Below are 15,319 nucleotides of genomic sequence, written 5' to 3' on the forward strand. Positions count from 1 at the left end.
CCTCAGCATTGGAGCCCAGGGAAGCTGACTGTCATATAATTTGTTCTCCATTTCGCACAGTACTCCTGTAAGTCTGACTGAGTCTGTAAAATTATTAACAACACCTATTTTCAAATGCCTATTTTCAGGTATATATTTAAATTAAAATTTTAACAATAATTGAAAGCATTCTGTACAAAATAAATGAGGCGATTCAACAATTTAATCAGCAATCTATTCTCAAAGACCTTGATAGATGGCCAGCCCAGAATATTTCAGCGAGAGAGCGTTGTACAGTTTAAATTGCGACATCTCCTGCGATAGGTAGACAATGAGCCAAGATGGAAATTTATGAGTCTCCACTTTGAAGTTATTCGTCTCTCGAAAGAGGGGTGTATGAATTTTAAATTCTACTTAAGCTGACGGCGACGTATCAATTGGGAAATTTTGAGGTGAAGTATTCGTTTCAATGCATTTTTCCCATTCCAAAGGCTCGCGTGTTTATTATTAGTAATAACTAAAGCATTTAAGCTACGGAGGAATGAAGTTTTAAGTGGATTACAGGTTACATTAGCTACGGGCTTTTATTTGGTGTACAATATCATGTAGACCTAGTGATAATTAATTGCACACGCGATTCTGCCATTAACCTAGCACTTGTCGATTTCAATTTAGTGAAATTATTAAACAGAATAGCTAAAATAACGAAAACAGGCAAGTATCGTAACGAGGTTAAATTAGAAGAATTTTTTTAAACAAAGTAAATAGTAATTATTCATATCTTATATACATCGTAGGTATCGAATTAACAAACTTACCTATACATTCGATCTGGTGGTCGGTAATGCTGATTGTTGGTTTGGATCATTACAGACACCTGAAACAAAAATGTACATTTATATATTTTTTAAATAAAATTTTAGTAATATTTCATTGTTACTTGATTATTCGCTACAGTTAAAAAGTAGGTGCTTGGTGGCTAACCACATGGAAAACCTTACAATACAACGTAAATTGTGGGTCATTTCACTATGAAAGATTTATGTAGACAAAATTGTCCCGTTTTCTCTTCATTCAAATTCTCAAACATCCCTCGTTCGTACTGTATTTATAGCAATGGAACAAAGCACGTATCATATAAATGGACAAATGGACGGTCCAGTTTTATGACACGTGTTTTATTCAGATGCTATATAAATACAGGAAAAAATCTTGTTGGAGGACATGTGATCTAGTTTCGCATCAGTTTGTGTCCTAGTAACACGGATACACATGGCCTATATGGAAAGCGATCGGTTGGCAGATCATTTGACTGACTAATGCTTGAATCTATGTACGTTGGACTAGTCATCGGAGCAGTCGATAGGCTGATCGGGCGAACAATGGACTGGTCGTTCGGAAAGTCCTGTATGGAGTCCTTAAGTTGCCGAGATACGCCGCATAAAAGCTCGTTTACGATGGGCCAGAATTGCGGCTTTTCACGCCACACCTGTGGCTGTAATAAAGCATTTTATAGCCGACAAAATGTGAGACACGAGGTTTTGAACGTTTCAGCCTTTCTGGATATAAATCATTTACAGAATATATTTAAATTGTTCTTTTATTTACGATGCTGTTTAACAACGTTGTCCAATTTATTTTGTTAATGTTCATTAGTTAAATACTGAAAATATTTCTAAGCCAATTGGCAGAATTCTCAAGGTACTATTCTAGTATAACCGAAATGAAAGTGTCTATATAGTTCAGAAATAATCATGACATAATATATAATTGAAAACAAAGATTAGAGCGCATTTTATATTAAAACTGGATATAGTGGAACATTCGAATGACATCACGAATACAACAACGGAGATTTTTTTTCCTTTTCCATGTAGGATATAGTGTGTTCTGATACAGAGTTATGAATTAGAGAATGTGGATAATTTATGGTAGCAGTCGGAACAAAGCATCTCCGGCACGCGACCTACATCTTGTATCCCATTCGAGATAAATTCGATATCAAGTAACATTCCGAAGTGCTGCGACAGAAATATTGTTCACATTTTGTATTCAATAAACTTGATTTCATTGAAATCGCCCCCATGTGTTTTCCGTAAGGAAGAGTAACTTCCACCCATTCATATATATTACCAATCATCATTAGTTTTTTTAAACGCAAACGATTATGTAACTAAATGATGATAATCGATGTATTCGATTTCCCTGCACCGCTTTGGCTCAACCTACTTACAACAATTAAATTCGAATGTTCAATAGAAGTAAACAATGGTTATATGTAAACAATGTATATTTACTGCATTTTAGAGCTTTGAGAATTTGTGAGTCGATGCTAATGTAACAACCAGCGCACGAACAATTATCAACGATGCCTTGTTGGCGCGATTCAACTCTTTAAACAATAGCAGCGCCCGTGTGGCCATATCTATCATGCTGCAACAATGGGTAATAAAATATAAGTAAAACACAACATACAATTTTCAGGAAAATCTAAGGATTTTGTCATCCTATTTACATTTCTCCCGACAGGTCAGCAGTCTAACAATACAAAACTAAACAGTTCGGGAAACAATGTGGCTTTGCGAGAAGTGTACTACCCCAGGCGTTTCGCGCTATTGCCGGTGTGTAGTGTCCCAGTTAGCAGCCGACAATGGATAGAGAGCTATTAGAACCGTCCATGTGTGTTAATACGTTGACCATTTTAAATTCCTGTTGCTCGTTTTTAAACGCCATTGTAGGGTTGAAATACAAAATGAAAAACCAATCGGATCAAAGGTCGGAAATAACTTCAATGAATTGTGATATTAGTATTGCTTTGTTCGAATAGCGCTGGAATGCGTACCTGGAGCCTTTGTTGTTGTCAAAGCGATTCTCTGAATTAGCATTGTGGATTTACTACCCTTGCAATAGTTCTTTATAGTTGCTACATTTCAGCGTTAGAGAAAATATATGAAGAATAAGCAGGTTGGTCCCTTATCTATTTAATTAAGATTCGGGGACATTATAAACTATGCAGCGTATTATGTAGCCTATCTCACTCTCATCTCGGCATGTTCCCAGTTGCGTTCGGGTCCGTTGGGGGCAAGCCCAGGGTCAGCGGAAAAAATATCCTTCCGTTATTTCACACTCTGCTTGACGTCAATCCGCCATGGGAATGATATTGATGTCAATTAGCTGCCTATGTTCTCTCTATCATTTGAGCGTTTTCCTGGTTCCTTCCTTAGCCGTTGAACGTCGGAGGCCAGGGCCAGGGACCGCTTTTATATTTTTTCGCTTTGGCTTTACTTTCTGTAGGCCTATTCTAGGGTGGAACTATATGCCACAAATTATTTATATACATTTTATTACGTAGCTATGTCATTCATTTGTTTGTTGGTGTTGGCACAACCCGTACAGCTCGTTTAGCACAGGCGACGTTCTTTCCAAGGCATTAGTGGTGCCAAACGTGTGTGCCAGCACCAACTTATGTATCACAAATATACCTACTATTCTTTTTGTTGATTTGGGATAAGAATTTCTTGTTTTCTGAATAAAATCACGAGCAAATAAAGAAAGGAACTTCTATGACATGGGTTCAAGGACCGACCTCCAAGAATTTTATTGAGCTTCACAGAACCACCGGAGAAAATAGGTCAAGGCTCTGTCTTTAACTGCCATTAAATGTAGCTGAACATCCATTATGTATCATTCGAACAAAGGTGGTAAACATATAAAATTCACGGCGACAGAATAATAAAAGAGGTATTATGTTGAATATAATAAATAACTGTGACAGGTGTGTGCTATTTGATTACATCGATAAAATACTGAAAAGAAATAGGTATGTGTAAACCGTTACATAAAATGTTTGTTTTTCTTACATTGTCTATGTTTGATACCGGATCATTAACTTATCTATTCTGAATTTCATAAAAACCGGCCATGCAGTTTGCTTTGACAACCTCCGAAATGAACTACACCATTATTTTTTGTCACTATCGCACTTTACAAAATTTGATATTGACAGAACAAGACAAAACATACTTTGGCTTAAAGTCGCCTCAACTTTATTTTGTCAATAACAGATAATAATTATCACTGTAACTCTTGAAAATAAAGAACAAATCAATATTCCATACCGAAATACCGAACTATATCAAACATTTTCTTGCCTTTGGAATGGAACATATATCAGGGATAACATATGCAATAACTAGGAAATTGCGTACTTATTCCATTGATAACAGACATGCCGGGACCTACTAGTTTTACGATATAATTTGATTACCATCTAGTTCGAAGTTTGACTGTCTCTTCCCTGAACAGGATAGAAATACAATCCTTCAGCTATTTGATAGAGAAGGAAGTTGTTGCTATTTGAGTTGTGGTTTAAATCGATCGACGAACCGCGACCAATTAAAATGGCATCCTCTCAAACTATTACAATCAACATTTCTAAACATAGAATCAAATTGCTTTAATTGATTGCGGGAAAAATTAAATTAACAGCGATCAAATAGTTTTTGTCAAAGAAAGAGTGACTTTAGTTAGTCATAAACATAAATTTTCATTTCACTCATTTACAATTACAGTTTTCGCCGAGAAGTTGAACTAAAATTCCTTTTTCATACAATAGTTGTTTGACAACTCTTTTTTTGCTCTCTCATCTGATTTTTTTACCGATTTCTTCCCAGCGGATCCTGGGCTCTGACAATCAACAGCTGGTTGATTGTCAGAGCCCAGGATCCGCTTTCCTACATTATCGTCTCCACTTCTCACGTTTTCATTGATTCACAATCATTGTAAATGAATCTCAAATTAATCTTGGAGAAATTTTAGATTTGTATGCTGAATAGCGATAACATTTATTTTGAAAACGAGCTTTCGGCTATAAAAGTTTTGGAAGCATCATGGAACGAGATAGTAAAAGTCTTTATGACGCCGGCGCCGGCGGCCCGTCAGTGTGGCGCTGTGCTGTCCGGCCTTACCTACTCGTATTTGTAAACAGCACGTTCGAGTAGTACCTAAATAAAACAATCAGACGGTCGTTGGACATTGTGATTCATCACCCCTTCGATTAGAGTTGATAAATTATATCTTGATAGATAAAATATTCAAATAATTCGGTTACTTCCAAACCCATTTTCCTAAGCAATTCTCTTGAAATATAAGTTTTAGAAGCTGTAATTATTCGAATTGCTTATTTTCTAAATAAATAATAAAATAACGTATAACTTTTTTAAATTTTCGTTAGAACCTAGTACGTGCCAACATGTAATGTTACTAGTTACTCAAAGCAAAAATAAAAAATAATGTTTATTATATATATAAAAAAAAAACTTTATGTCTAGGGATATACTGATTTTAGAACGAAGTCGAAGTCTGAATGTCAGGATTAGATAACTTTCTAAGACAAGAAAACATAACTTTGCATTAAAACATTAATTATAACTTTGCATTAAATACAAATAAAACACCTTGCCTTGCAAATTAAGTGCCATGAAAACACAGACAATATTAAAAATAAATTACAAACTTGTTATTGCAGACTTAAGATCTCATTAAAAAGTCTTGTTGTGATGGAAAGTGAAATTGTTTCAGGTGTGGAGGTAAATTCTGGCATTGTGTAGCGAGCAGACATCAAAAGGTGTATATCAAAGACGAGTGTTGCCATGTATGGGGAACTCCCCTCAGCGTGACGGCGCCAGCTAGCTCAAATTTTACATGTGATTCCACTCACACGTGAGCTCCAAAAGTGCACCTTGTTACCCGACTTAAAAACAAGTTAGCAAAATATTTTTGTGTCCCAGATTTTAAATGCATTCTTTTTTAAAATAAATTCTATGAGATGTATACTACCTACCCCAAAATAGTAGTTTAGATGACTATCATAATTTGATTTGATAAGCTTTGACTTCTAAGTCGCTGAAAACAATTAAGTATATATTACAAATCAATCAAGTGCTCCTTGAAAGAGAAAATTTATTGATTTCATCAAATTGTGCCATAAAATGTTAATAGTCCCAATACGTATTAAAATTTAATGGGCAGGAGTTATTGGACGTCTTAAATAAGGAGTCGTGTTGAATAAATAAGAGGACATGAGAGCTCCTCTGGGGCTAAAAATGTAGAACTCGAGTAATTCAATGTGAATAATAAATAAAGAATTTCCACGACGGGGATGACGGAGTGAGGTTCCGGTACTCATCAAATAATAATATTATTTCCTAAATATAAATAGCGGCAATTTATTTTGTTTTAAGTTGGACAATGTTTGGAATAGCTTGAAATTCATTAGGTAATGTTGAGGTAACAACACAGAAAGACTATTCCCAACATTCGTAATGCTGGCTGCCGAAAGCTTTGAAACTAGATTTCGTATTTCCGATTCGCAGACTTTCATTTTACGGAGAAAGCTAAATAAATCGCGCTTGAGAAACAATGTGAGAATTTCATTGTTTACTAGATTGGCAGCGCTATGGCTATCAGGCGTTATTTTTAATTTTCGTGTGCTAGATGAAACAATTACCTATATATAAAATATTATGTAATGTCCAACGCTACATGTTGTTTTATTTTCATGTCAATTAATTCAGTACATAATTAACCAGTTCAATATTACACAAAGCTTGTCAACAGCAATTCGACGGCAACTAGGCATCTCATAAAATATGGTTAGGTTTACAAATTCAATAGGCATTGTTAACATATTGATTTAACAATATATCGCTATTATAGTCCTGCAGCATGACCTGGATACTACTGACCTGTCATGAAAGGGGTAACGTAATCTGGTAGCTCAGCTAGCTGATAAACACACCGAGATGGAATTTGTGTTAAGCTCGTCTCAATGTTTGTTGGGATTATTCAGTGACATTATTTACCGCAGAATTAGTAAAGGGAAACTATTTTAACTTTCGAATAGGACAAAAGTTGTAGAGAAATCAAAAGTTTGTCTTATTATATATAAAAAAAGTAGACGACTTTCACATTTAGACCAAACTGTTTTCAATCAGTGTTATATTGTATTTTTAGTTAGTGCAGTTGCTCATTGTTGTAGTACAAGTTGGAATTTCAAAGATTTTACCCTGATAAAAAACTTATAGATGAGTTAATATGAATTATATTAAACATACCTGGGTATCCTGTAGGTATATATTTTAAGTGCGGCGCTGACCTGAAACAAAGGAAGATAAACTTAAACTCTCATCTTGTCGTCAATTCGAAGCGCCATCTATTTTCATTTATTGAGAGATAAATTTACAGAGTTTGCATTTACTTAGATGTTGAATTCGCTTAATCTTAATTGCTTTTCAATAGTCTCCAGTTTATTTCCCCAAGGGACGATAGAACCGATAAAATTTTGATGCTGCAATTTATTGTCCACGTAAAAGCAAACTAAAAGTAATAAAGTGAAACGACGGCAAGTGTTTAGGGTTAATCTCCCTTTATAATTTGACGAGGGTCACTCCTGTCCGGAGTTTAAACTTTATTTGTTACTAAACATGCACAGTTTACAATCGCAAAACTATCAATACAAATAGCTACGAAAGAAAGACAATATTTCGCTAGTGAGTACAATGTTTTCTTTTTTGCATGTTTCGTTTAAATACAGTAACATAATAACTGATAATATCGGTCTACATTATGCAAATGCATGATATTAACGAGAGGAACCAAATAAAATAAGATGAAATAAATAATAATGAGCGTGCACAATAGGGAATTGGAGCTGTCGTTTCATTCATTGGATTATTAAAAAATGCTGGATAAAAAATGCAATCGCTGGAGTGTGAAAGTAAAGAGCTCAATATGTCAGCAGACTCGTATCTCTCGTAGCGTCGTGCCAGGTAAATATCGTAACACTTTTTGAGTATGAAAATCTTCATGATAAAATGCTGACCGAATATACTATTGCAGCGTTCCTATGAAAACCCCGCTTTGGAAAAAGGCCCATTTTGAAGGATCTACATAAACAAACGACTATATTTACAATACTGGCTCGGGAAAAAGCAAAGGTGCACGACAGGCCCATATTGAGTGTACAGGAATAAAATTAGCATTTCACAGAGGTGTGACAAAATGCCTCCTCTTCTTAATGAAGGCAGAACATCGTCATTAAACGCCTTACGTGGATGTAAACGGAGCCGGGTCGTTGCCTAAATTTAGCAATTAAGGAGTGCACTCCAGGTGTATCGATTGGAATTAGGGTAAGATAGTTAGAAGCACCAACCTCCCGGTGTAAAGTCAGAGAGTTTAATGAACGGTAAGATGTTTATTTTGGGTTCAACTTGTGCCAAATGTATTTTGGATAAAATATTATTAAGTATTTATAAAACAAGAAGAATCATTCAGTATAAATGTCAATACATTCCTGTATTGACATTAGTTTATCATTTTCCTTTTGCAGAAAACCGTAACTAATTTAGCCAAACAGTTTAAGATTCAATCATTTTCTTTTGCAAAACAAGTGCCTTTTCTAAAACGCATATTCTTATGTAATTCTTCTCATGTGTGATTTAAATTAGCATACTTCCATTTTGGAATAAACAAACGGTGCTGTTTCACCTAACGGTTCACTGAACATTTTAGATAAAAGATAACGTACAATCCCTATATTTAGACCAGTTTATTCGTGTGACACTTTGAGCCGCTCGGCACTGTACTTCGGGCATTCGGCACTCAGAGAAGCCTCATGTGACATCTGCTTTTATCAAATATTTCTCTAACGCCACCGCTCGCTTTATCCATTTCTGTAGTGACACAATTCTCGATTTTGCAAAAAGTCAAGAGATATATCTATATGCATTATACCTACTCAACTAAAATATTTGTACATAACTACCATTAGACATTATTTACGATAGATAAAAGGTTTAGTTGTTTAAAAAAGCTAATTAATTGTAATTCTTTCGTGATATGAGTCTCAGACCCTTCTCACCCAAATAAATATACTTTCGTAAAAGCTAAGCGTAAGAAAAAGGAATATATATATATATATATATATATATATATATATATTTTTAATAGATCATACTTATATCAATAATACTGTAAGTAGGGGCACAATAGGCTTATAAAACAGGCGGTATCAAAATGTTCTGAGCCAGGATTGCCCGTCTTTTGGCGCGCGGCCAGCCTTCTCCAATGAGGATTCTCAGATATTGCGGGGTAAAAAATCCCATGAAAATTTATTACCACTATTGTAATGTCGTATAGATATACGACATATAGATTTTATTCTATATTATATAGGGACCTTTATAAAACAAATATGAGAGAAGGCCTTTGCTATGTCAGCAACGATAAATATAGGTAGGTACATAAGTAATTTTCACATACTCTATATTTTTGCTTCTTTTCCTATAATTTTTTAATATCAGAACTAAATGTAAATAATCAAGACAAAATATGTTGTTTATTTACATTTAGTTGACAAACACAGATTATGAAATAGGTACCCGAGTAGTGGAAGAGGAATCTAAGAAGTACTCCTGTACTACTTAGATTCCTCTGATTCTGATGATATCCCAAAGTTCCTACTTTGGAATATCATCAGAATTTGCGCACTCAAAAGAAATCGAATGTAGTATGTTAAGGCGTTCGTCTCCTTTATACACGTGATAATAATGACAGTCATTCCGAAGTATTACTGCAATGAAAATATCTATGTAAAATAATATTCTCCAACAAGGAAACAACTAAATGGACAACATCAAATTCTATTGTTTGCAATTTCACTCATCCTGCTCTAAGTGCGAAACCAAAAGGGGGTTGGGGATTGGGTTAGCAATACATATCTCGATATATCCAGGGTCTTCGAGGGTGTTGCGATCCCAGCTTCACTGGGGCTTCGAGTGTCCTTCAAGACACTGGGGCTGATTGTAATCCGCTTTGTCAGTATCCGGCAAAGCAGGAACTGTTTAAGAGCTGTTCAACTTCGTAACAAGTGTCAGAATGCTTTTAATACTCTTGTCAAAAATATCCGATTATTCAAACTGATTACAGTGTAATCTGTGACATATTTTAACTTTAAATTTCAAGAACATTAAATAAGCTATCGGATATCCGGACTCTCATTTTAAAAAGTCTGTTATTACTTTTTCTTGTGCATATTCCAGACAATGTCCCATACGCCTAGACGCATAGTATATTCAAATACAATACAATTTATTTAAATATACTTCGTAATGTTAATGTTATTAATTCGATTTTCAATTAATTACGTAAACACCTGGTTGATGGTTATTGCGACATCACGCGGTGTGAATTTAATTATTATCTCTATGGTGAAGTGTGCCACGTAATTTTAGAGGTAACTTATTTCAGTAAAAATTTGCCAACTCTCGCAATAGTTGTGATCGTGCAAATTAATATCACGAAAATATCGAAGGTTAATAAATCTTGCAATTCAAAAAGTTTTCATTGAATTAAGTCATTTTTAATTTCAATTTTTCTCGTAACGATTTATTTAATATCAATGGCGTACTACTTTTTACTTGTGAAACTAGCATCATAATACCAATTACAACAAATTATTGAATGACCTTAAATCATCTGTTTGCTTTCAGTAAAGAGCACAATCCGACTTTGTAAAATCAGGTAACTTAATACTAATAAAATATCACTTTCCACAAACGTGTGCATGAACATGACATGATAAATTAATAGATAGGTTTCAATTCTGAGAAAGTTAGCTCAGCTAAAACATACGTCTACCACGTCGTGTGTAATGCACATTAACATTCATAAAATTTGGTAAATTCACTGATATAATATTTGAATTAACAAAAAAATTTGATTTCAAATTTTTTTATAAAGTATATAGTAGAATAGATATTATCTCATATTCCCAAAACTGTTTTACATGCGAAATCAATATTTCATAGTTATAGCATAACTCAAGGTGAACGTTTCGATGGAAATTATATCATCATGAAGATTGATACTAATGCGCTTGTTACGTTATAAACAATTATGAATCGCAAATCAACGATTATTAATTTGTATTCAACGTTGATTGATTTATGGGGTATAATGGAAGAAATCATCGTGAAATGTGAACTGTGACGTCACGATATCCGGATGCAGCTGCCGGGAGCCTGGGAGCTGTCGCGCCTGCTGGCAACGAACCACGTGACCTGAGCCAGAGCGTGTAACCATGTGAAATGTGAATGTCATCTGTGTACTTGACTTCCACTTTTAAATGCGTATAGGGTATATTTATTTCAACAAACCATAAAAACTAAATTCAGAATTTGTTTTTTTTGCGATGGTACATTATATTGGACGCGCGATCTATCGTTTCTAAGACCGTCATTTTATATTTTATTATGTTATCATGAATATTATTATTAACTGTTTTAGCCTACCGTGTTACCTACTGTGTTACCCTGTTTTACTATTTCGTTTATTATCACTTTAGCTCGCGATAGGCAGTCGTAAAGTTATGTCACATTAGCCTTTAACTTGAATAACAGAATCCTAAACTTGGATACAAAAATCGGTACATTTTTTGCAGTTTGATAATATAGCAACCCGAGTCCCTTTCATCATGGCCAAAAGTGGTGCTTTCGTATGTCTGTGTGTTCTCATCTAGAGGTCGCATTTCTCAACCGATTCCAGTGAAATTTTGGGAGCAGGTTCGAAAAATATATGAAAATCGATTGGCAAGCCATTTTTTGGAATTTTTTGAAAATGGCGGAGTTGACACAAATGGCCCACTAAACGCCTTTGGAATTGATGGCACTTACGACTATTTTGTTGTAGTGACAATGAAATAACAAAGGAATTTCATTTTCTATTATGACATACACATAGACATAATAGACGGATATTTTAATCAACGTTGTCAAAAGATGAATAGTCCAGTTTATTTACAAAGAGATAATGACTGATTGGCTTGAGCGTCTAGAGTTCGAATCCCGTTGGAAGGCGACCTCTCTTTAGTTCACTATAGGTATTTAGTTTTATTTTTACGAACGCCATTTCGAAGTTTATTTTACCAATATTTTTCTTACATTCTACTTGGGGCAAGAAATCATTTTTTGTATGTATGTTTGTAACGCAATAACTTTTGAACCGTTGGTTCGATTTTGATGAAATTTAAAAGTTATGTAGGATATGCAAATGGAATTCTTAAGTTCGTGGTGCAACAAAATCGGTTCAGCCGTTTTTGAAATATTCCCAATTTTGTAAAATCTTATCAAAATTTATTGTACAACTAGTATTAGATGAAGTATAGAAGAAAATTTGCGGAATGTGAAAATCCTCAACTGCCACCGCAGAGGTAATACGGGAGCCGCTCGCTAAGCCACGGTGAGCCACTTGGCAGTCAACAAGACGCTTGTGGATTTCAATTTCCTTTGTCAATGTGAACTGAGATGTCAGGAATGCATTTAAAGACAAGGGTACTTAGTACGACCGATATACTCAGATATGCTTCAAGAAATCTTAAAATTTAGTAGACTGGGAGTAGTTCTGGATGTTTATGAAATTGTTTATTGAGGAGTTCGAAGCTAGTTGGTAGTTGCTAGAGGTAGTTAACAATAAAAATATTATAAGTTAAGCCATAAGCAAGCTATGGCTGTTAACTATTCTATTGTAGCTGCTTAATCGTACTCGCTCGTGTGTCGCGGTCATTGTTTTTTGTTGTAAAGTGCCCTGAGATTACACGAATTGATTATAGGTGCACTTTAGTCATTGGATTCTTTAACGATAAACATACTGAAAGCTTCTTTTCTTTTTTATTTGAAAACTAGATGTCTTTTATTCATTCTCGTATTTGACTAATAGGTATAATCAATGTAAGTCTACCTACTTACATTGATTATACCTATAGTTTAAAACGTATCAAAAGGGATTATTTAAAACTAGTTACATATTATTTATAAAGCTTATTTTACTTATTGCCAACTTTTTTGCATTGAACGTAAATATTTATTAACATACCCATTAGGTCATCCACGACAACGAAAAGATGATAATTAAAATACACACAGTCGTGACAACATACGTCCAACAAAAACAGACAGATGACATCATTAGGTTCATGGTAGATGTTAATATTTATTCTAGTGTATCTGTACTATCTGTCGTAAATGAAATGCAAATTCATGATAGACGCCCAAATATGAAAATGCAAAAATCCGCCATTACAAGTGAATCCCGAGGGGTATTTCATGCGCCGCCAGCAGCAGATCGTATTTCAAGGCGGCTGATAGCACGTCAATCTATTTTAGATACACTTAAGGTGCTCCCCAACTTCGGTTTATCGTCACAAATCCCTTACCCCAGAATGCGGCTGCAGGCACCAAAATCGTGCAACATTATCTGGTTAGATTTGTTGGTCGATCCGTCCAGACAAAACTTAGTAAAAGTTTAGTTTTCGGCAGAGTAGTCGCCACACGAGTCTAGCGCATAGGTCGAGTCTAGACGGCGCGGTGGTTCCCTATCGCCCGCTGTAAAATTATGTGACGGAGGGCGGGCGGCCACCGGTCTAGGATATCCGGTCTTCCGGATTGATTCGATCTTCATTCACTTGTTTAATTTATTAAAAAATTGTTCAAGTATCCGACATGCACATGTAATAGTCTGTAAGACAGATGAAGGGTTACACGGAGTTTTGTTCCTTGTGTGCTTCGTTCTATTGTATTTGTAAGTAACAATACACGCCATTACAAAACTCCTTCACGCTCGAACTACATTATAACTCAGCTCTATATCTGGTTTATTAATGTTGAATAATAAGAATCGTAACTGAAACATCGGTGTTATGAACCCATGAAGAATTAGACAACGCAACTTTGTTTAGCCTTAAAACTGTTTACCAATCTGAAACATTCAAAATCAGACGTACATTTTTTGAATTCATTTTTCAGATGAAGGTTTTTTTTCGTTTAATATCTTTAAAATAAATGGTGAAAAATAATATTCGAGTTTAGTAAAGCTCCTAGTGTATTTTACAACTGACCCATTAGGCCTTCAAGTTTTATATACGCTTTATTTATCTAGAAAGAAAGTTATATCCATACTAAATATTATAAATACGAAAGTCTGTCTGTCTATCTGTTTGTCTGTCCACTTTCACGGCCAAACCGTTGGACCGATTTTGATGAAATTTGCTATGCATGTTGTTAAAGACCCGCATTCAATGGCTATAATAGGGGGTGAATATTTATATGAAAATCGTGTCTGTTCCGCTTTCTCACATAAATTCACGTGGAAGAAGCTGCGGCCAAAAGCTTAAAATTAACGAATTTTTACCTATTAAACTGATAGCTCAGTACTCGTATTGTTTGGACACAATAGCGATTGCAGATAACCTCCAGTTGAAAAACGCAAAGCGATGCAACAAAGAAATCTAGATCAACCGACAATGCGCTCTTTACGAAACTCGTTAGTAATTTGTGAGGTGTTAGCATCTTTTCTCTGCGGTGAGAGTCGTGCTAAATGGCGAAACTGAGGCCCAACAATGGAACAAACATCGCTACCGGGCCGGCGCGGGCGCATATCTATCGCGGGTCATCGCGCTGAAACCTTTCACCACTGACATAAAATAACGAAACCGCAGAATTTACAGTTCAACTAACTGAACAAAGTTTTTTTATGGAGATCTTTGGATGTTGAGAGCATCTTCGATATTCATGATTATCGGACTGCGGCATAAAAGTAATTATGAGATGGTGTAGGCATAAAACGTAATAATAAAATAAATTAAAACAAAAAAACTAAAAAAAAAGGTTTTATTGAAATACTCCAAAAAACTAAATAAAATTCTGTTTCAAGATTGAGTAGCAAAATTCCACCCGAACAAACAAACAAACAAACATACATACATACATTGCAAGTTAAAAAAAGCTTTTAAAAATAGTGAGTTGTTCTTTTGAATAAACATTATTTTTTCAGCACAAGCAAGCAACAAACAATAAAACCGAATCTTCGCCGCACGAATGATTTACTATTTTTAATGTAATTTAACTGCTTTTCCTTGGATTAAATCGTGAGCGAATCATATTTTGTTTGTACTAATGTTTAACTTTTAACAAGTCTAGTAGTGAAAACAAAAGTGAAATTTTCTATATTTTAGAATATGCAACTACATTTTTATTAATTGCTTCGATTTTATAAACTTTACCATAGATTCTTAAAATTTAAATGTACGATGCAGTAAAGCATTATATTAAAAAGTTAAATGTATGAAAATGAAAGCCAGATCCGATGCAAAAAAATAAACATAGAACAAAAAAGTTATCATAGATTTGGATACACCGTCTCTCTTTCTCTTTCTCTTTCTTATCCGAGATTTTCCCGGCTGCTTCCACAGCCGTTGACCGTCGGTGCCCGGGTCCATTTGGATATA

General features: G+C 34.8%; 1 protein-coding gene across 8 annotated transcripts in view; it reads right to left on the bottom strand.

Annotated features, from left to right (window-relative positions):
- LOC128669079 (uncharacterized protein) overlaps positions 1–15,319 on the bottom strand; it is a 94,496-nt gene that overhangs the window by 47,575 nt on the left and 31,602 nt on the right. For 6 of the 8 annotated variants that reach the window (XM_053755865.2, XM_053763991.2, XM_053745191.2 and 3 more), the window contains 2 exons: positions 7,095–7,135; positions 798–856 (listed from right to left, as the gene is read on the bottom strand). The gene's annotated coding sequence lies outside the window, so the exon portion shown is untranslated. Of the gene's footprint in view, positions 1–797; positions 857–2,276; positions 2,413–7,094; positions 7,136–15,319 lie in introns of those variants that run through there. The other 2 variants (XM_053743535.2, XM_053769334.2) reach the window with 2 other exon arrangements.

Source organism: Plodia interpunctella, chromosome 1, assembly GCF_027563975.2.
Source record: "Plodia interpunctella isolate USDA-ARS_2022_Savannah chromosome 1, ilPloInte3.2, whole genome shotgun sequence".
NCBI lineage: Eukaryota > Metazoa > Arthropoda > Insecta > Lepidoptera > Pyralidae > Plodia > Plodia interpunctella.